Source organism: Microplitis demolitor, chromosome 9 (assembly GCF_026212275.2).
Source record: "Microplitis demolitor isolate Queensland-Clemson2020A chromosome 9, iyMicDemo2.1a, whole genome shotgun sequence".
Classification (NCBI taxonomy): domain Eukaryota; kingdom Metazoa; phylum Arthropoda; class Insecta; order Hymenoptera; family Braconidae; genus Microplitis; species Microplitis demolitor.
In genome coordinates, this window is record NC_068553.1 from 14925263 (window position 1) to 14949207 (window position 23945).

General features: G+C 28.6%; 1 protein-coding gene and 1 long non-coding RNA gene across 3 annotated transcripts in view; one reads left to right on the forward strand and one right to left on the reverse strand.

Annotated features, from left to right (window-relative positions):
* LOC103571568 (protein dachsous) overlaps window positions 1–23945 on the forward strand; it is a 196462-nt gene that overhangs the window by 72187 nt on the left and 100330 nt on the right. The window lies entirely within an intron of this gene.
* Window positions 22425–22884, reverse strand: LOC128668559 (uncharacterized). The gene is made up of 2 exons (XR_008404179.1): window positions 22669–22884; window positions 22425–22593 (listed from the first exon to the last, which is right to left on the reverse strand). It is a non-coding gene; the product is annotated as an uncharacterized LOC128668559 (long non-coding RNA).

The window sequence follows — 23945 nt, forward strand, 5'->3', positions numbered from 1 at the left end:
CGCCGACGGGTGTACGTAGGATGCTTTGAGGATCATCGGTGGTATCTCCAAGAGTGCAATTGGTCGCGCGAGTGCGTGAAACCGGTCGTGTCGTCGTGACGCCGGTGAGTCAATTAGGCAAGCCGCCGCCATGAGAAGTTCAATAAAAAAAATATATAACCCAACTTCTCTTACTGCCATACACTACCACATATTATAAATATCTTTATATTTATATAAATATATGAAGGTGTAGATTGTCACTAACATTTTTTAAAAATCATACTTCTGATAAAGCAAATTACGCTGTTTATAAAATTCTACGATATATTATTCATCAACTGTATTCATATATATACATATATATATAATTTTAAATATAATTGCAACTGGATTTCAACAGGAATGAAACTATTAAGAAATGATAGTATAAAGTTTAATTTACTTGTATACTTAAGAATCTTAGCACAAGTATTATATTATTTATATATACACATACATATATTTATATATATTTTCTCATTCTCATAGTACGTGGGTCCAAGGGGATCGCGTGAGCATCGACTCATTAATCTCTCAAGGTAATTGCGACTATATTCCCAGAGATCTGTATAGTATGAGAGTCGCTACTACTTATTCTTTTTCAACCCTCGCCATATATATTATTTATATATATGTATAAATATAAACATAAATATATATCCATACTAGACGTCCTTTAGCTTTATCGTCTTAATCAATTTTTTTATTACTTTATTTTAAATATCATATATTTCACTAACTTTTTATAAATTTTATAAATTATAAATACTTAATTTTTTAATGATAACGTTAATTAATTCTATCGGTTTACGATGGGTATTAAGTGACTTTTAATTACTAATAACCTCTTAAAAGTAATATTAATATTTTAATGAGTTATAAAATTTTTTTAACCAAGCACGTGGCATTTTTTTTTGACTCGCTAATTTTTTTTTATTAAAACATATGTATATGGATATGTGTACACATATATTTTAAGCAAAAGAGAGAGAGATGAATAAGAAAGTAAAAGAGAACTGAGTAATCTGGCATCAAAAAGCCTCGGGGTTTTATATCTTGGGTTAGCTTCTGTGCGTTATTTTGCCACCTCTTTTAAAAGTTTTAAAAATATATATATATATATATAGTTATAATGATAAAGGAATAAAGTTAAGGACGACGAAATAAAAGAAATAAAGCAATATCGTGTTTTTTCGTTGAATGCAAACCGTTTAAGCTTTTGATCGATCAATCTTTTGAGGATTAATCGATCTGTCGATCGTAAAAAAAAATATTTTATTACTTATGAGGTGTAATGATAAGAAATATATAAATTTATTAATATAATTTTTAAGTTATAAAGAAATTTATTTAGACAATTTTGAATATTGATCGGTTTATTTTATTGTTTATTGACTTTGTTTTTTCCTTATAAGCTTATCTTTTTCTTAATTAATACGACGATACAAACGAGCCTTTGGTTCGATTATTGCGATTCGTAGGAATGCCGATTGGTTCATATATTTATGGTTTTTTTTTTAATCATCTTTTAGCAGTCGCTTCGAAGGTGACTATTAAGTTTTTTGGAAAAAAATGTAGTGAGGTTTTGATAAGGATTTAAACAAGTTTACCGGATTTACGGATTTATATTTATTGGTTTTATCTTATTGCTTTATTTACAACAGGCAAAATGGGCTACGAAAATTATATATATGTTGAATTTTATTTTTAATTAATTGAAAATTTTTTAATTAATTTATTTTTAAATATCAAACATATCCACTCCTGTTGGCATTTAAAATTTTTCCCACTTTTTTTGGCATCATAAAAAAAATTAATGAGATGTTTAAATAATTATTTTAGTTCATCGATTTGAATACTGATAAATTGATAATAACATTGGATAAAAGACTAAAATTTTATTGAATGATCCCGTGTAAAAATAATTATTCCTCGAAAAAATTTTAGAAAAATTCGACCTGTAAAATTTTTAACTTTGAGACATATTAGAATTTCAAGTTAGAATTTTTTCGAACTTTTAAGATTTTAATAGTAAAAAATATATGTGTGACCGAATTTCGAAGTAGTAGCTACGACTAATCTATGATCAGCCGACGACATTTTCATTTTAGCAGAATAAATTTATCATCTCAGTAAAGATTTATCTAAAATCTATTTTTAAAAAATTAACCATAATTTCACAGAAAAAAGAGCAGTTGAAAAATTACAATTTCTAGAGTGAGAAAAGGCCTTCGGAAAAAAAATTTTTAAACATTGAAGCTTAAACTGTAATTTTCGAAATTTGTTATAGTAATAAAATTAATACAATTTTAAGCAGCAAAATTTACAGTTTTAAATGTAATTTTAGTTAAATTAATCTTAAAAGCATTATTTACTTTTTGTTTTGAATTGTTGCTTTATTTAAAAATTAATAGTTGATAGGTGAAACTGTAAAAATTAAAATTTATTGGTTATGTATTTTTTGCTTTCTGAAATAATACCTCTTATTTATTGATAACCTAAAAATTACACTTTGAGTTATCAATTGTCAAGAATGATGAATGATCTGAGAAAAATCACAGCTCACACTGTAATTTTTAAATTCTATATCTTAAAAAGAACACTACTATGCAGAATAGTAATATCAACGATCGAAAATGTAATTTTAACTAATTTTAGAATAAAATTAAAAATTATAAAATCTGTTTACTATAGAGAGCTGGACAATATCGAGTTTGAAACTGTAATATTTGTTATGCTTGCACTGATGGAAGAATTTATTTGAACCAAATAAGATTTATTAATAGTAAATAAATAATTTATTTGAAAGTTTAACTAGATAAATATTCATAATAGTTAATAAATGGCTTATTTGAATAGGAAATGACACATGAACCTAATTAAGTAGGGTTATGTCAAATAATTTACGCAAAAAAATAATACGCACAGTAATTCATTAAAAAAATATTCAGCATTTTTTTTATTTATAAAACAATATTTAGTTGATAGTAGTTTGAATTCGTTACACAAGACAGTATACTGAAAGGTATTGTAAACAGAAAGTGGCGCTGTAGTCAAAAATCACAGTGATGTTCACTCAAATATGAGATTTATTAACTATTAATATATCTATATTTGAGCCAAATAAATGCTTATTTCAGCCAAATAAGGCCAAGAAACTTTCAAATCCAAGCATTTATTAATTAAAAAAAAAAAAAAAAAAAATTATATTATTATTATTTGAAATTTTTTATCATGTGAAATTTGTGTTTTTGAAAATTTTTTGACAGGTATCTATCTGCTCAAAAGTGTTCCGAAAGTATCCGAAAGCATCCGAAAGTATCCGAAAGTGCATCGAAAGTGTTCTGAAAGACACTTCTCAGACACTTATACGCGAGATGCCAGAAAACTGACAAAATACTTCTATCAGTCTGGATAAAAATATAATTTTTACAGTTTCAAAGTCGCAGCGCTTTACTACTATACGAAACTGTAATAAATACAGATATGAGTTCAATTTTTTAACTGCTCTTTTTCCGTGTTGTTACTTAATTAAAAAAATTTTTTTTTATTCAACTTTACCCTTTTCCCGAACCAGTAGATTAAAATATATTTTTTAAAATAACACTATTTACTTATGTAATAAATAATACTGATAATTATGACCATAATTAACTTTCGTAAACATTATTTAAATCCATAACAAGTATAGAACATGTAATAAAGCGTTAATAAAAATAATAAACCGTTGATAGTTCATTGAGTAGAGAGTTTAGAGTCTTCGATAAGTCGATCGATTAACGTCTCACCTATAATTAATATTGACTAACAAATTATATGTAACATGTAGCAGCTAATATCCATATGAATATTTATAACCCACTCTCTTTTATATTTAAATAATTATTTTTCTTCATATCGCACTGGTGAGCACTTATAGCTAAAACTTTTATATAAATATGTATATTTATATATTATAAACAAGTAGTATGTAGTATTAGTGGACTAGAACAGACAGTATGTAGCAATTCTCTTCTCATGTTTTTCGCATCGTCGCTCACGAGATAAACACTTGTTCGCAGCATACAAATTGTCAGTGTAACTTACTGGGTGTATTAGTCCCGGTTGCTTGCCGATCTAGTTCAAGAGATGACTACGATTTCTCGTGCATTTAACTTTAGCTTATTTTCACATCTCGTTTTATAAACATACTCAACTTGTACACACGGCTATCAACAAATCCTGTCGCTACTTAACACTTTATAATTCTTTGCTATTTATTTATACATACAATCCTCATTAGATTGGATTTATAATTAACTGTAGTCGTTGTTAATTATAGTTTAAGAGAAATATTATGTCGGAAAAAATTTTCTTTCATAATTACTCGGAAATTAATTTTGTGGAATTTCATTGTGAAACGACTTTTGTTAGTTATTATAGTTATCAGCATTTGAATTAATATTGTGGCTAAACTACTAGAGATATCATAAAAATCATAAGGACTAATTTTGTAGGAAATTTAATTTTCTACAAAAAATATATTTACAAAATTTTACGTAATTTCAATAGTTTAGGCATAATTTGAGTTTGAAGGAAAATGGCAAAAACTTTTCAGCATTTGTAAAAAATTTATTTTACAAACTTAAAATTCAAATTCTGGCTGAACTACTACAGCTATGATGAAAATGATTGAGACCAATTTTGTAGGAAATTAAATTTTCTACAAAAAACATATAATTGACCTATAGCTTAAATTCAATATTTCAGACAGAATTTTAACTTTAAAGTAAAATATTTATGAAAAATCGCGATTCCCGAAAATAATTTCCTATTCTATAAATTTTTGATAAAAAAAATCTATGGAAAAAGTATGTGATAAAATTTGAAATCAATAGTATGGCAAAAATCTCAAAAATAAAATTTCCTCCATCAGACTGTAGGTGAAAGAAGATCGATTGCATGTTACATGTTAAAAATCTATGCACGCTTCGGTACCGATCTCTCTTATCCTGTTGCTCTCTCTCTCTTCTATTTCTCTAAACTAAATTCTAGCAACATATAAACGTTTGTTAGTCTGTTGCCTGTATAAATAAATAAAACTGAAGTAAAAATAGCCCGTATAAGGTCGAGGGTGTGCGTGCGAAACCTCGTGACAAATAATCGCCTGCCTTGCGGGCACACGCGGAATTTGCATTCTCTGCGATACGTTTTCAAGCCTACACTTCAGACCTTTCTAACGTTAACTTAAACTTAAACTTCAATTCCCACTTCCCTTTGAACCACTTTTCTCAAATAAAACGGATCCATTCACTTCCTGCTTTGAACCTCCAATGAAAAAATATTTTTAAATATTTCTTCACATCAATAAAAAATAAAACAGTTTAAAAGTTTTAAAATAATTCAAAAATACTTTTGTTGATTCTAATCTTTACGTTCTCTTAAAAAAATATTTAGAGCATATATATGTATTTTAACTCCGGAATTTATTTTTATTGTTTTAAATGTACTTTACCTTTTTTAGGTTTTTATTTTTTTTATCCAACGCATAAATACTTTAAATTTTTATTTTTATTTAAACCTACAACTTGAAGGTATATAAAAAGCACATAAATGCACTTAAAACCTAAACCCACAATACATTAAAATGTATTTTGTTATGTATTAATGCTATGGGTGTATGTGTGCGCTTATATATGTGTGTGTGTGTGGTCGTAAAAGGTCGTAAAATCGAGTTAAGTCTGTTGTGTATATTATTGTTATGTTGACTTATAAATGTGTCTTGGTTTCCGTGAAACTAAATAAAATTCCTTTCGATGATATGAGAGAAATAAAATAAATTCAAAGTCCAGCATATTCTCACATCACTCAAACTTACATTGGTTAGAAAATAATTTTTAAATTTACTCAAGATTTAGTTTGTTGTGAGAGTAAAGATGAGAAAAATTTTTTTATTGTTTTTTTTTTCTACCTGAGCAAACTCTGTGATAATTTTAAAAAGTCTGGTTTTAATTTTACGTTTCTTCAATATTTAAATATTTTTTTTACGGATCATGTTTGTGTAAATTTTAAGGCATAGGCTCAAAATCAGCCGACTAACATTTTTTTTTTTAACACGACCCATTTTACCTCAAAATTGTTTTTTTACGGTTGATATTAATTTGGAAATATTAAGATACTGAAGTTAGCCGACGTCTAATAATTTTTGAATTTTTTTTTTAAACGATAAATTATAAAAAAAAAAATATTTGAAAAAATTACACCTCTAGTTTTTTAAATTTTCTACAAGTGCATATTTTTAGTTTTTTTTTTTTTGCAATTGATTTGTTAAAAAAAAAATCCAAAAATTGTTTATTGCCTGCTAATTTCACGAAACTAACTTAGCTGACGTTTAATAATTTTTGGATTCTTTTTAAAACCATAAAATATAAAAAAAAAATATTCGTAAAAATTGCACTTGTAGTTTGTTAAATTTTCTACATGTGCATATTTTTAGTTTTTTTTTTTTGCAATTGATTTGTTGAAAAATAAAATTCAAAAATTGTTAATTGTAGATATTTTTTTTAGACCATGCATTTTTTTCCTGAAATGTCAATGTCGGCGCAAGAAGATGGATGGAAGTGGAATTTGAATGTGTGCGGTTTTACGAATAATCTTCGGCTTTAGATTAAAATGGAAAAGTATTTTAGTGTTTATATTTGCAGGGTTTAGTTTGCAGTTGTATATATGGTATTTAGAGGGAATATATGTAGCTAGTGTGTATATAGGGATGGTTCTGTCAAATATTTGGGCTTTTAAAGCGTGTTTGGAAAGGCCGGACAGGCAAATGCCAAACAAAAGAGTCGTATGAAAAAGTGAAGGGACCAGGTGACCGCGTCGGTTTTATTTAGGCTTGAGACAGGTAACACGAAACGTCTAGACTCTTAGAGCTTTGTATAAATGTATACGTGCTTGTTTATATTTTATTTTATTTTATTATTTCTTTTATTTCCATTTTATAGTTTTTAATTCCGTTGTCACTTTTATTTTTACCAAGGAATAAGCATAAAAGTTTATATTTTCGTAACAGTACTCTTAAATACTTGGAAATCATTTTTTTTTTTTATTAGTAGAAAAATAAAACTGAAAATTACTAGAAATATATGTCAAAAAATTTTTTAAAGAAAAATGAATGATAGTGAAGAATAACTGATAAGATTTCACGTAAAATGAGTACCCACAACCATATATTCTGAAAAAAATTTTTATCTAATTAATTCATTGATTAAATTTTCGAAAATGTGTGATTTTGAATTTCAGATGCCTTCAGTAGTAAAATATTAAAGTTAGTATTCATTTTACTGTTCACCGCAGCCTATTTATCGATATTAAAAAAATTTTAAAGAAAACAAAAAAAAAATTCAAAAATTAATTTTTCCAAATTTTTTTTTGTTTTCCAAATATATCGATGTTGGTACTCAAACTACAGCAAATTACATCGCAAATTCAACCCTATCATCAATTATCCATTTTGCCCCGATTCCAAATACCCGCGACTATTTTAATGTAAAAAAAAAACTAGTACCTATTAATAAATTTAAAGTTTCACTGAAACAACCGATCCAAGTGTAACTCGGTAACATTTCTCTTTATTTTATTGAAAACTTCCATTTGAAGTCAAGTTGCGTAAACTTGTAATCATCGTCCTCTTTCATCGCTCGTTTATTTTTCATTATTATCATCATAATCATCATGATCATTATTATTATTGTGATTGTGATTATGATTATGATTATTACAACTTTTTATACTTTTTAATGTCCAAACGCTTCACCTTATTGCGTTTATTTTATATTCCTTTTTATATCATCGTGTTCTTTGCTGGTCGCCGCAGCTTCCATCATTCCTGGATGGGTTTCGAGCCACGCCTCCCCTTCCTCTTTATACAGCTTTTCAAGCAGATCCTATCGTCCAACTTCTCGGATGGATACCCCGCGTACACATACCCACCCCTCGTTTAATTATCTCCAAGCTGATTGGTAGCGCAAGAATTTAACGTCAGGTAATTTTGATCCCTCCATATCTCTCCTGTACACACACTTTACTCTCTCTGGGTTATTTCCTCATACATCTTGTACACTTAGTCAGTCTCATTGCCCCCTTTTTCATATTATACAAACTCCCCTTTCCCTCCTCTTTCCCTACTTAAACTTATTTTGTAATCTCCTCGGCAATATCATCAGGTTTAAAATGTTCAGAGTTTACGCGATCCGCGGATAGTTATAACTACAATCTGATGAACGACTTGATCTTCCTCGTTTATTGCTGCAACATCTTGCCTTATTTCATTTTTTCATTTTTAACTTTCAGATTCACTTTGAACATATCATCAAATAGATACAGTAAATAATTACTTGATATTAACATGTATTTTAATTGTTTAAATAAATTAATTTTAATGACGCATTGAAAATTGACATGGGAAATTTTTCGTGTATGATTTAGTAAATAGTAAAACAGATGTAGTTCTGAAAGCGATCGAGGATAATAGAGGCTGCGACTCATTACATTATAAATATTATTTACGTTTAATCTTCTCTTCTACGCTTTATATGTATCTGTATATACATTTCTATATATATATGAGTAAAAAAAATGTTATTATGTGAAGCAATTGCGACAAATTACGATAAAAATTTTTAATTTTGTTTTTTTATAAAAAATTAACGATTTTTATTTTAAAATGATCAATTTACGGGCTTCAATATGACGAGAAATTATTTCAAGTTATTTACCAGGAAAGGAAAAATTTCGTGCACCTGAAGTCGGCCCGATAATTGACATGGGAAATTTTTCATGTACGATTTAGCATACAGTAAAATAAATTTAGTTACGAAAGTAGTCGAAGGTATAGAGGCAGCGATTAATCTCATCATAGAAATTATTTCAGTGCAGTTCATTTTTATTTAAATACTCGATAATTTTCTTTCTTACCGACTCAATAGTCTGAAAGAACACACCCACAGTTCAGCTAAAAATAAATATCAAAGTGCTTAATTACCTTTATAAAATAATATTATTTATTAATCATCAATGCACTGTCTCAATATTTAATTATTGAACTATTGTTCAGTAAAACACAAGCAATTTAATGATCCTCAAATGTTTTATCTGTTGCTCTGTATTGTACTTTTTCCTTGACGTTTTTTGACTCTATCATACCGATATTACTACTTACTAATTAATATAATCTCGAGTTGTCTACTGTTAACTTGATTTCCTTTAGTTTGATTTTCTTAAATGCTCTCAAAGTTTATGTTATCTTAAACATTATTGTTATTTATTTATTCAAGACAGTATTTATGTATTACTTTTATTAAATTCAGTGATAAAAAATTTTTATCTCGAATTTTTAAAAGTATTTATTAATTATTTTTACAAAAATAAAAACTCTCTATAATTTCCAAACTAACATAATTATAATCTAATTGAAAGACAACCAAAATTATCTTGAAAACCCAAAGCTTATATCTTTAAACGTCTTCGAACCGTAACATATTTATTCACCTTCACCCTTTACCCTCAATCCTTTTCCCATTCAAGGTCCATATCACTTCCAAACTATAATATCTCAATGCACTATCGATCGCACTACAAAGTGCACAAACTAACGGACCAAATAAGTCAAAAAAAAAAAAAAGTAAATAAATAAAGCTATAAAAAGTAGCTTTCTAAGAATTTCATAAGAACTATCAAATAATAATTAATTACATAAGATTAATTAAAATATACGTATATTTTTTCACAAAGACACTAAAAATAAAAGAGAAAAATCCAGCTACTGATTCATTGATCCTGGAGATAAAATCGATACGCCTACAAAGCGTCTGCGCCCAGAAGAATAAAACCAGTAGGCATATAGTGGCAGAGTTAAATGTGTAAAGTAAAATAACACTGAGTAGGTAACTTGTGTCCATAAGAAAATCATCAGGATAGAGATCGTCACGTTGAAAAGCCAGGACGTAAAAAAAAAAAAAAAAACTAAAGTAATACCAAAGTAAGAGTAAGAGTAAAATCAAGACTAAGACTAAGACGAGGATGAGGACGCGGACGTTAATAGTCGGTTAAGTTCTCAGTTTATCCAGAACAACCGGTAGCTTAATCGGAGCGACTCCTGTCGCCTGGGACACTATAATACACTAAGAACTAAGAGAAGTTAAAAAGACAGAATAAAAATAAATTGCTCAGAGCATTCATTCTCTTTTAGTTTACTACAGCCACCAACTATTGATTCTTCTTTTATATCTGTTTTTCTTTATTTAATCTTGTATTGTATATAGTCGGGATACGAAGGAGGATATACGTCATGAAAGGTGTCGAGTGAGGGTCCAAGTCATGGATATGTGGCGCGCTTGCAATGCCAAGATTTCATCCGCCAAGAAAGAGTTTAAATAAAAATATAAATATAAATGTACAACTACTGATTCAGTGTAAAGGCCCCTCCTAAGCTTATTCCTTCTCCAGTCGGTTCATTCGGTGGCGCGTTGCCAGTTTGGCTTTTTACGAGCAACTTGTCACCAAGGCGATTTGTCTCGAGAAGAGAACAGTTGAGTACAGAAGAGAAGAATAGAGAAAAGGAGAAGAGAAGAATGAAGCGATACGAGTTTGAGGTTAAAAACGAAGATGGAGAAAGAGATGAAGAGGTCGGTGATAAAGATGCTGGGAGAAGAAGGTGAGGGGGTGGAGGATGTCAAGAAGCCGGGAAGTAGAATCGCCGAAGGTGAGCAGCCTAGAGTAAAAGAGACACATTCAGTAAGCGTTAAAAAGATTATAAAACAACGCGAATGTACAATAACAATGAATGAGGATAAGCGAGGGAGTGCAACTGAGTAAAGTGACTCTATCTGCTCACAGGTAGGACATATCGGATTACGTGTTTTGCATCGCTACCCATACTACTTTTCTGACACTTAAACGTTTACCGGCAATTTGTTTTATTATGTTTCAGATAAAGCGAAAATATTCTTTTTGTTTTGTAAAGAATTTTTAAATTTACATTGTCAAGTTCATTGAAATTGTATACTTCAATTTCGCAGGGAATTTCACTCAGATATTCAGCGGCTATTTTTAAACAATAAGCCAAATATGTTTATTCATTTTTTACAAGTAAATTTTTGAAGTTGGGGTAAAAAAATTGAATTTTGTTAATTATTTAAATTTTGAAAGTTGATTTTTGGCCAATAAAGTGAGGATTGGTCTTGAAATTGACGACCTGTTATAAAAAAATTTATTTAAATTATGAATTTTGATTAGTTCTAAAAAACATCTAAAAAAAAAATTAAGTTTTTAAATGCAGAGTTAAAAATTTGAATTTCATAGAATATAAACTAAAAATTTTTTAACTTATTAACTTCCTGCTATGAAAATTGCAAGTTTTCAAAAAAAGGAAATTATTGGTTACGGTCCGATTTTCGAAAATCGAGTTTTCATCAGATGTCGACGTTTTGAGGTCCTATATTGGAAATGTCGATGGAAATTTTGAGGCTTCAGATTTTTTTTTATACACGAAAAGAAGAGCAGTTGAAAAATTGAACTCATATCTGTAATTATTACAGTTTCGTATAGTAGTAAAGCGCTGCGACTCTGAAACTGTAAAAATTATATTTTTATCCAGGCACAACAAATATTACAGTTTCAAACTCGATATTGTCCAGCTCTCTATAGTGAACAGATTTTATAATTTTTAATTTTATTCTAAAATTAGTTAAAACTACATTTTCGATCGTTGATATTACTATTCTGCATAGTAGTGTTCTTCTTAAGATATAGAATTTAAAAATTACAGTGTGAGCTGTGATTTTTCTCAGATCATTCATCATTCTCGACAATTGATAACTCACAGGTTAATTTTTAGGTTATCAATAAATAAGAGGTATTATTTCAGAAAGCAAAAAATACATAACCAATAAATGTTAATTTTTACAGTTTTACCTGTCAACTATTAATTTTTAAATAAAGCAAGAATTCAAAACAAAAAGTAAATAATGCTTTGAAGATTTATTTAACTAAAATTACATTTAAAACTGTAAAATTTGCTGCTTAAAATTGTATTAATTTTATTACTATAACAAATTTCGAAAATTACAGTTTAAGCTTCAATGTTTAAAAATTTTTTTCCGAAGGCCTGTTTTCACTGTAGAAACTGTAATTTTTCAACTGCTCTTTTTTTCTCATAGTTCTTGAGTCAGATCTCAAAACAAGTGCAAAAAATGTTAATTTCATTTTTAATTAGACTATAAGAAATATAAATATCAAAATATCTCTATTAAGTTACTAAAAAATTTTAAATAGCCCGCGCGAAAAACCGCGGTAAAGTTTTTTTTAGTTGCCATTTAAAAAACTTGTTCGTTATTAATTTAAATAAAATGAAACATAATAATCGACTTGACTTACAGTTATCTACTCTTAACATATTCATTAAATTTTCCATTAAATTTTCTCATAATTTTAATTTATAATAATTAATTTTTTATCTTTAAAATATCACCAAGCTAACGGTTTTAATTTAACACGCAAAAAAATATTTGAAGGCTTAATAATTTCACAAGTCATCGGAATCAGAGATGTTCAGCATACAATCTCTCCTAACATAAAATAAAACGAAAAAAAAAAATTAAATTACTAATAAAAATTGACGGTAATGTGGGAGGAGATAGTCGATGGAAGATTGCCGTAATGTCAATAATTTTAGCAAATTGACAGGCTGGTGGTAACTCAAAAAAATAATAGATGACGTAAAAGATAAAAAATTAATAATTAAGATAATAACAATAATAATAATAATAAAGATATTGAAGACAAGCAATTAGTGTATGTAAACTATTTGCTGATTAATAAAAATAATATGAATTTAAATGACTAAATAATTAAATAAAATCATGTACGTATATAAAGTATAAATATTTAATAGCAGTATTAAAATATCTATGATATTTTCATCAAGTGAAATGGTAGGCTGTAGGGCAGATAACAAAATAAACGAGACAAATGATAAAGCGGCTGAGGGTGGAGTTTAAAATAAAAAAAAATATTAAGATATAGTGCTAAGAGTAGTTTTCATATCAAGTCAAGGTATGAAGGATATCCTTTACTCTTTGCTGTATATTATATAGTAGGCTGTAGTAGTAATATAAAAAAAAAAAATAATAATAATAATAATAAAAATACGGTAGGATGTAGAGAGAGAAGCTCTTAGATCCAATCAAGTTTACTCATAATTCTGTGGTGTAATTATTGGTAAGTTGTATATATGTATAGGAATAAGTAAAGTAGAGGTTTTACTTATACTTCAAGCTTATATATTTATAGTTGTCTTATTTTGTTGATTAAATTGCTATTACGCGGACTGAGCGTGTGAGCAGAGAAAGCTACTTTTTATAGCTTTATTTATTTACTTTTTTTTTTTTTTGACTTATTTGGTCCGTTAGTTTGTGCACTTTGTAGTGCGATCGATGGTGCATTGAGATATTATAGTTTGGAAGTGATATGGACCTTGAGTGGGAAAAGGATTGAGGGTAAAGGGTGAAGGTGAATAAATATGTTACGGTTCGAAGACGTTTAAAGATATAAGCTTTGGGTTTTCAAGATAATTTTGGTTGTCTTTCAATTAGATTATAATTATATTAGTTTGGAAATTATAGAGAGTTTTTATTTTTGTAAAAATAATTAGTAAATACTTTTAAAAATTCGAGATAAAAATTTTTTATCACTGAATTTAATAAAAGTAATACATAAATACTGTCTTGAATAAATAAATAACAATAATGTTTAAGATAACATAAACTTTGAGAGCATTTAAGAAAATCAAACTAAAGGAAATCAAGTTAACAGTAGACAACTCGAGATTATATTAATTAGTAAGTAGTAATATCGGTATGATAGAGTCAAAAAATGTTAAGGAAAAAGTACAATACAGAGCAACAGATAAAACATTTGAGGATCATTAAATTGCTTGTGTTTTACTGAACAATATTTCAATAATTAAATATTGAGACAGTGCATTGATGATTAATAAATAATATTATTTTATAAAGGTAATTAAGCACTTTGATATTTATTTTTAGCTAAACTGTGGGTATGTTCTTTCAGACTATTGAGTCGGTAAGAAAGAAAATTATCGAGTATTTAAATAAAAATGAACTGCACTGAAATAATTTCTATGATGTGATTAATCGCTGCCTCTATACCTTCGACTACTTTCGTAACTAAATTTATTTTACTGTATGCTAAATCGTACACGAAAATTTTCCCATGTCAATTATCGGGCCGACTTCAGGTGCACGAAATTTTTCCTTTCCTGGTAAATAACTTGAAATAATTTCTCGTCATATTGAAGCCCGTAAATTGATCATTTTTAAATAAAAATCGTTAATTTTTTATAAAAAAACAAAATTAAAAATTTTTATCGTAATTTGTCGCAATTGCTCCACATAATAACATTTTTTTTACTCATATATATATAGAAATGTATATATATATACATATAAAGGGGAGAAGAGAAGATTAAACGAGGTTCTGCGCCCGCACATACACGATACATGATTCGTAAGCGACGTCGCAATATATAAAATATTGATGGGGATGCGCGTGGAACAGAGGCCCAATACCCAAGATACGGGGCCCAGCTAATCAGTCGGACATAATTGATCTCACTTGTGATCTTGAGATTCGAAAAGATCGCGGACGGACGTCGAGGCTCGAACCAATAATTATTGTTAATACCGGTCCGCTCTGCCCCACCTTCTTCTTCTTCTCCATCTTCTGGTACTTGAGCCTCCATCTTCTGCACGAGCTTCCTCATCACCCCCATCGTCCATCGCCCATCGGTAGTCCGACTACCGAACGCAAGGAAAATATATAATATATAATATGTAATATATATAAAAAATACCTCAAACGCGAAAATAATTTCATGAAGCCGAAAATTTTATTTATATTAATTTTTTTAAAACTCGACAAGACCGGGTGATCTTCAATTTTTAGGTTACGGCCCAGAGGGGGCCCAATGCTGAAGAGTGGGGGTGGGAGGGGGGACGAATGTATGATAGAATAATGATAATAATGAGGCATTTTGCGCGTAATAATACGGTGAGGATTTTTTTCCGAAGTAAAGTCTTTCCCTTTAAATAAAGAGAAAAGAAAAAGATCGAGAAGATGAAGAAGAAGAATGAAAATGAAGATTCAACTCGAGCTAATAACCTTTTACTGTCTACTTAAAATATTTTTTGTCTTCTTTATATTATACTTAATTCTCAAAAAATTATTTATTATTATTTTCTTCCGATAATCATGAAAATTATAGTGACCTTATGATACTTTTAAGCGCCATCCTGTGTTGGAAGTTGATGAAAATTTTTGGCAGTATTGGTTCTCAATTTTATTGCTACCAATTTCTGTAAAATCCAATTCTCATCAAACGCCGTGATAAAAATTTATTATAAGTGAGAATTTATAATTTTTAGTTTTTATATTTTCTCACTTGACACCTCTAACAACTTGGACAGTCATTAAGTTTTAACCGAAAAAAACTATTTAAAATAAATTACATACTATAAAATTTGGTTGCTACATTTAAGTACATTAATAATAACTTTCGACACTGTATTACAAAAATTAATTATTCATTTATTATTCATAAATTTAAATATCGATGAAGCGATCCTTGTATAGAAGATATAAAGTGACGTTAAGTTTTTAAAATAAAGCCGCCATTTTTCTGACATGGCTGGCATATTTTTCCAAGTCAGGATTTTCTGACTACTGCCACGGCAATGTTGTCGGCACTGGTAGAGAGAGTAGACAGCAACAAAAAATCTAATGAGATAGACAAGGAGACAAAAATGTCAGCTGATCTGCTGAAGTTGTCAGTCGTATTTTTAATTTATTTATTATGAATTAATGATAATGATTTCGATAATTATATTCCATAGGATTATTTTATATTTAAATCTAAAGCTGATGCTAAAAAATTAGCCCGATTAATTTATTCTTTCGAGAGTTATCGTGTTTACAAAAATCTAAGCACGCACAGAGCCATGGACACTAAAAATATAAATTTAGTTAAACTTTTTGGGATTAATATCAAGATTTATCGACTTTGATGCTTACAATTTATTTAATCAGATTGTCCTTTTCGTAATGGTGCCGCTATTATACCAATTTAGTATATTATATCAACTATAGACACGATTTAATGTCAGCGAATCGGTAAAAAATTTTAAAGCGAGAGTAAAGTGAGGTGTAGATAATTTACAAAAATTTATTAGAAGTTTGATTAATTAATGAGAAAAATATATTTAAATTTCATTAACAATACTATTATATGATGGTGGTGTCCTTAAGGATGTGGTTGATGTCGCGGTCGAGGGTCACGGCGTGTTGTCCGCGTCCTCGTTCGATACCGCGGTACGTAGGTTAGTTCAATTCAGCTTCTCTCTGCGGGAGAAGTGGCTTGTAACTCACACCCAATCAACTTAGATCGCCAACTTGAGATAAGAAGGAGGAAAAGGAGCCAGAGGGGGTGGAGAGGAAAAGAAGCCGATACTCCCGCGCCGTGGCACGACTTACTGGCAATGTAAAAGGGCTTAGAGTGAGACAAAATGGCTTCTAGTGTCCTCAGTCATGAGTAGACACTAGTCTGTGTTGGGACTAGTGGGAAGGATATTGGCAAATACTAAGAGAAACACTCGTGTCCTCTTATTCTCCTTATTCTTATTATTCTCATTGGTTGTCGTTGTCGTTGTCGTTGTCTTCTCAGTCTTATTCTTTATCTTCTTCTTTCTCTTCTCTTTATTTATTTATTTATATTCTTCTTTATTCTTATTTCCCGCTGGTCCTTTTACTGAGGCATATGCTCGAGTAACGAGCTTTCATTAGCGACGCTGTAAGCTAATGAGCATGCTCTTTCACTCTCGACCAGCTCCACTCATAGTCTAGGATCTTTTTTTTTTATTTTTTTTTTGAATTGGAAAATGTTCACTGGAGTTTAAATCAAATGAGCTTTGTATTCAGTTTCTTTTTTTAACTCCGTTTTTGTAAATTATTTTTAATTAAACTTAAAAAAAATTAATTGGGAATAAAAACAATTTATTTTTAATTTTCAAAATTTCAAATAAGATTTGAACTATCATTCTTTAAATTTGAATTCAAATAAATATTTATTATTACGTAATTATCAATAGTTACCGATGTAAAAAAAATTTGTTCGAAAAACGTTCATGATGAGCTTCAAAAATTGAGACATTTCTGCAATTTAAGTTGAAAACTAAGTTGAAAACCACTAAAAATGATTTGAAAATATTTATAAACATTTTTTGACTTTTATTAGAACTTTTTTAGAAGATCAGTTTTTTTTTCACTTTTTATATTCGTTCAAAAATAGTTCAAAAAATGAGTAATTGAAACTTATTATGAACTTACAAAATTGTTGATTTAAATTATTTTTGCTTCAAAAATTTCTAAAAAAGTTCACAATAGTTCAAAATTTTTCACTTTTCTAATTATTTCAAAGTTCCAAAAATGTCGAAGTTCAGAATCGTCTCAATTTTGGAAGTTAACTGTCATCAAAATTTTTACACGGGTATACATCCAAAAATTTTTCGGCAAAAAATCAAAATTTTAAGTGCCCCCCCCCCTTCCCTATTAGGTGAGAGTGGGGCAAAATGGACCACCAGGGGCAAAATGGACTGACATTTATATTACATATAAGCCCTTAATTCTCAAGGGGCCCATTTTGCCCCAGCTTCCCCTATATCGCATACCGTTACCACACTAGTTACATAATCCACTTATTTTCTTAATTACCTGTAATATTATATAATATCTAAAAAAAGCTAATGAACATATAAAATTTTGTTTCAGGTAAGTCGATTATGGCAGTAAAAGTAATTGATAAAATGGCTTACGGTTACTGTTAGTGAGAGTTGGGGAACCAAGTAAGTAAGCCAGGAAGTACTGGTATTTATGTTAATTAGTATCAACGTTAATTAGTGGTAAACGTGCCCACGGGGTAAAAGGAACACCAGGAGGTAACGTAGTTAGTTCTCATTCTCATCCCTATCTTTATTTTTATCTTTCTCGCTCTCTTTAACCCTTTCTACCTCCACTGCCTCATTCGTTCTCTTTAGTTGATTATAAATTTTTTTTTTTTACTTTATTTTATTTTATTCAAGTACATATATGTACTTGTTATTCTTATTCGTGTTTGACTCGTTCATTCAGTGGCATTGTGTCGAGCGATCGAGTTTCGTTTCGAGACTTGATAAGTTCGCTTCTCAGTACTACTTGCTGTTTAATGAGACGTCTGGCATGGTATGGTCCTACACTCATGATCATGCACACGAGAAGACCACGGAAGTTAGCGATACATCACGAATGATTTTTTTTTTTTTTTTTTTTTTAATTTTTCTAAAGATTAAAAATAAAAAAAATATCATAGGTAGAGATAATTGTTGAAAAGAATTAACTTGTAGAGAACAAAGCACTCACTCGTGTTCAGAATGAAAAAAAAAAATAATATTTTTAAAAATGAGTCGGCTTCTACTTCCGTCCAGCTCCAGGTCCCGTGACAGCAGACAGCCAACAAGTACATACTGCGAATAGTATTATATAGTAGTATAGAGAATGTGATGTTAAAGTACGCAAAGTTAAGCAGGAGCAATACAAGGAGGATCTTACCACACGAGTTTATGATGCAGAGCGACTTGAATGCTCAAACGAGCCGCACATGCTTTGCCTTGTGAATATTTTTCGTTCTCTGTTTAGTTTGCTTCTTTACGCTTTTATATATTGTAATGTGTCTGTTTGTATGTCTAAGTCTTTTAAAACATTAATAATTGTTCTTGTTTGGATTACCAATGAGCTGAGTGTTTTTTTCTTCGAGTTTAATTTTTTTTTCATTTTTAAATTATATTTGTAATATCTCTGTAAATATATGAGAAGTAAACTTTAGTTATGGCCATTGAAAAAGTTATTTCGTTTTCTGCAAATTTTTTTTTCTGGTAAAAATAATTTAATGTTAATTGTTTAAAAATTACGACCACTTAAACAATGATCGCAATTTTTTTACTAATATGCACGTTTTTACTTTAAATGGCTGTAACTTCCTACCAATTGACTCTATGATATTTTTTGTTGGAATCAAAGTTGTAGGAAATTTAATTCCCGACACTTTTGATTTCTTTAAAAATTCTCGTAGGATCCATATTTCAAAAGTTACGGCCATGTAAGCAGTTCACAATTTTTATAAACAATTTGATTTTTTCAAAAATGCCCTCTTAAATTTTAAATGGCTGTAACTTTTAAACTATTGATCCTACGATATTTTTTGTCAGAACCAAAGTTGTAGGAAATTCAATTCCTGACACTTTTGATTTCTTTAAAAATTCTCGTAAGATCCATATTTCAAAAGTTACGGCCATTTAAACAGTTCAGAATTTTTATAAACAATTTGATCTTTTCAAAAATGCCCTCTTAAATTTTAAATGGCTGTAACTTTTAAACTATTGATCCTACGATATTTTTTGTCAGAACCAAAGTTGTAGGAAATTCAATTCCTGACACTTTTGATTTCTTTAAAAATTCTCGTAAGATCCATATTTCAAAAGTTACGGCCATTTAAACAGTTCAGAATTTTTATAAACAATTTGATCTTTTCAAAAATGCCCTCTTAAATTTTAAATGGCTGTAACTTTTAAACTATTGATCCTACGAGATTTTTTATCCATACCTAAGTTGTAGGAAATTAAATTTCCTTTCTAACAACCTCTCATGATGTCTAATTATCTTCATCACTCACTGAGATATTAAATAATTAAAATGCCTTTACTTTACTTACTAAAAATAATTCAAAAAAATTCAACTAATTAATTAAATAAATAACTGAAATGTCAAAAGTTAATGGTTTTTCAACCGATGGCTCTATTAGCACCACAAAAGGCAAAAAAATAAAAATGCTACGAATAAGTGTCGCGATAAAATCACGAAGCAAAAGAATCGAGAATCTAATGTGTCTTTCTAGAATCCATTCCATCCCATCTACACGTATACTCTACCATATATATACATATACACATTTATATACAGTTACTATCTTACTTTTGGAGTTCTCAGCAATCGAAAAGATAGACCTTGCACGAAGCAGATTCTTAGCAATTAATTATCGAGCATCTTACCCACTCAAAAGTATCCGGTTACCACCAGCAACTCTACCAGTTACGAATTATTTCGGGTACTTATTTCTTCTATCTCACACATACAATTTCATCTACTCTCTATATAAATACTAAAGTTAAAATACAGTATAACATACTAAGACACACAAGTCTGGATAAATTCGTTGTGTCGCGACAGTAAGGATTTATCCGCGAGGTCCAGTCGATTCTGGTGGGCACGACCCCAAAAATATCTCTTTCTTTCTCACTCATTCATTCACTCCGTCGATTGCTTTTATTTTATACTTTATTCCGTGCGGCAAACAAGAGATCGATTGGGATCCCACAGGTCCCACGACGATCCCGTCGACGGGACAATTAATTTCTCAACGTAATCAGCCGACTCGCTTATCGTTCGGTCTGCTACAAGATTTAAAATAAAAGAAAAAAATATTAAAAACAAAGTGAGAAAATGAGCCTCGTTACTTACTTTTTTTTTTTTTTTTTTTTTTTTTGATTTTATATAATAAAAAATTTCTTAAACAAATGAGCGTAAATAACCGCCTACGTAACAGTCGCCACCTCAATTGACAACTTTTAACTCATTATCAATAAATAAAATCCAGCCGATCCTAAATCATTAATTCCATTAATTAAAATTCTTCATATAAATTTAAATTATTTATTTATATTTTTTTATTTTTAATATCAGCATTTAAATTACTGTTGATGTATTTGATAACTCATTTTAAGCTCAACATCATGAGAATAAAGTAATATCCTAGTAAATTACTACAAAACGTGTTTTAGAACCTCAACATTATGGAAAGTACTTTAATCTCATACTTATATATATATGTATATATATAAAAATATGAGATGGATTGAGTTTATGTCTAGTGTAGTAGTAAAAGGGTCAATTGGTACCAGAATCGTGCCTGCGTAATACAACACCACCAGATGCCGGTTTTATATTTTTTTTATTCATGAGAAGAAATATTATTCAATGTTTAGCAAATTTTTTTTTAACCTATTCACTTTGGTTTTATTTTTTACCCGGGACTCGCTGTAGCTTTATAATCTCGCGTGCGTTTGTTTTCGTAACCGCGGATCAGTTTCTTTTAACAAAGACATTTATAAATTTTTTTTTTGTTTTATATTTTTTATCAAGAATTCCTGGTTGTTTAGGCTAAGTTTGAGTAGTTCATAAATATATTTTATGATTTATTTGATTATTGTATTTTATTTCATTGTTTAAATCAGATTTTTTACTGCTATTTCTATAGACTGCTATGTCAAAAAATGTTCAGTTGAAAATAGGGGTTTCCGGGGCAAGACGGCCCACCTGAGCCGATTATTATTCTTTGTGGCTTTTAACCATCAAGTCGATTTACTCTCGTCCAACTTTTAACTCAATTCACCAAAATTTTGGGGAAGCTCCTGAAAAAAAATTTTTTTTGGGGCAAGACGGACCCCTCCGAAAAAAAATGAAAAACAATTTTTTTTTTTTAATTGTAAAAAAATTTCCCACGTCACAAATGTTTATATTTTTCTCTTTAACAACAATTCACTTTTATATTATTCGAAATAACCTTTTTTGATATAATACGAGTAATTTATTCACTTTTCGAAAAAAATTGATTGTTTTAATTTTTTTCTAAACATATTACCAAATACTGTACCAAATTTTATAAATATATTATTCAAAATGTTACATATAATAATTATAATTGTTTTTTTTGGATTCTATAAGAAATTATATGAATAAATTAAAAGTTATTTAATAAAAAATAACTTAATTGATTAATAATTATTTTTCTATTGAATAAAAAATTGATTATTGGTATTTTTAACTTTTTCAAATGCTCTATTTTACTCAAAATCCATAGAATTAACCAAAAAATGATATTTCTATTAAATTCATCATGATTAGGTTTTAATAGTATGAAATACATTTTTTTGTAGAATTTTTGAGTGGTTCATTTTGCCCCTAGTTTCACGTATAAGACTAAAAATGAGTAAATAATCTGAATTTGTGATAATCAAAAGAAAATAAGAAAAAAGAAATTTTGGTTAATTTTTGAGGTGGGCCTTCTTGCCCCAGGGGGCCGTCTTGCCCCGGTCTCCCCTACACTACAAAAATTTTCAAAATTTTCAAGGATAGTAGTTATGAAAATTTTATAAAATTTGTTAATTCTACGAAAATATCGATTTTTCTTAAAAAAAATTAGAATATAGTAAAAAAAAAACTTTATTTAGCAAAAAAAATTGACAAATTTTGAATTAGTTAAGCAAGCTTGCCCTTTCCCCTAAATTCTGCAATCGTAACGCAGCTTCCATCCTTAGTCGGGGTAGAAGTACATGCATATCCAGGACAGCAACCGTTACCTTCTGTTTGCCGGCACTAAATAAATTTTTAAAAATTTTTATAAACCTGAAGCTCAATATAAAATAAAAAAATGCTCTTTTTTGTACCTACCGATTTACCATAGCATCCTTCTGCTGTAACAAAGTTCACAGAAGCTAACAATACGACTGACAAAATCAACACCAAAAATACTTTTGACATTTTTATTATTCGATTATCGGATAATTTAAATTGTAGTATAAAATTCTTTATTACTATTGATGTTAATATTGGCAAATATTTATAAACTCACTAAAATTATGTAGAGCTCTAATGAGACCTGTCTAAGACAAGAATTTGAAGTCAAGTATGGGTTTAATTTCAAACATCCGTTTATAGTTCGGATTTGTTTATGTTTCTCATAATTTGTTTAGTTTTAACACAAATGCATACTTATAAACAAAGATTAGCAGCTCATCAATTTAGAGATAAAAATAAATTATAATTATATAGTTACTGATATACTACGAAATAATTATATTTTATAATTAATTTTTTTTTTTTTTTTTTTTTTTTTTTTTTTAGTGACTGTCATTATAGTACAGAAAATAAGAATTTTTCAGCCTAATATATTTAAATAATTATTAAAAAAAAAAAATATATATTCTAATTAAGAGTCGAGATTTTCATTAATTTGATTTGTCGCTACCCAACTAGATGATATTTGCATAAACTATATTATTTAATGCAAAAAAAATTCTAATTAAATAATTTTAATATTTTTTGTTCTAAGAAAATTTTTATTTCGTTATTCAAATTTTATTATGTTGAGAATTTTATAGATCGAAAGTTTATCATATCTTCGAGACCATGACACTTGCCACATATTTTTTCTATGATAAGTATTTATTATATGAGTTTTATGATTACATATTTTCCTCGTAATTAACAAATAATTTTTATCGTCAAATAGAGGAAAATAATAAAACAATGACGTACTGATCTATAAATTTTTATAGATTAGTCTTTGTACGTATAATAAATTTGAATAATTTTTTCTTATTTTTGAAATTAATAATTAACTGAAAATAAAAAATTGCAGTTTTTTTCTCATGAGAGTAAAGTTAGTAGACAGTTAATAATTTTCGGACTTTTTTTCAACAAATCAATCATAAAAAACAAAAACTAAAAATATGCACATGTAGAAAATTTAAAAAACTACAGGTACAATTTTTTTATAATTTATTTAAAAAAAAAAAAATCCAAAAATTATTAGACTTTGGCTAACTTCAGTATCATCTAAAATTGAATACTCGTGACGGAAAATAGTCTAGAATGCGAGGGTAAGCTGAACAAATTTGAAATTTTACTCTTAAATTCAAATTTTCAATTTTTCCTATAAAAGTTTT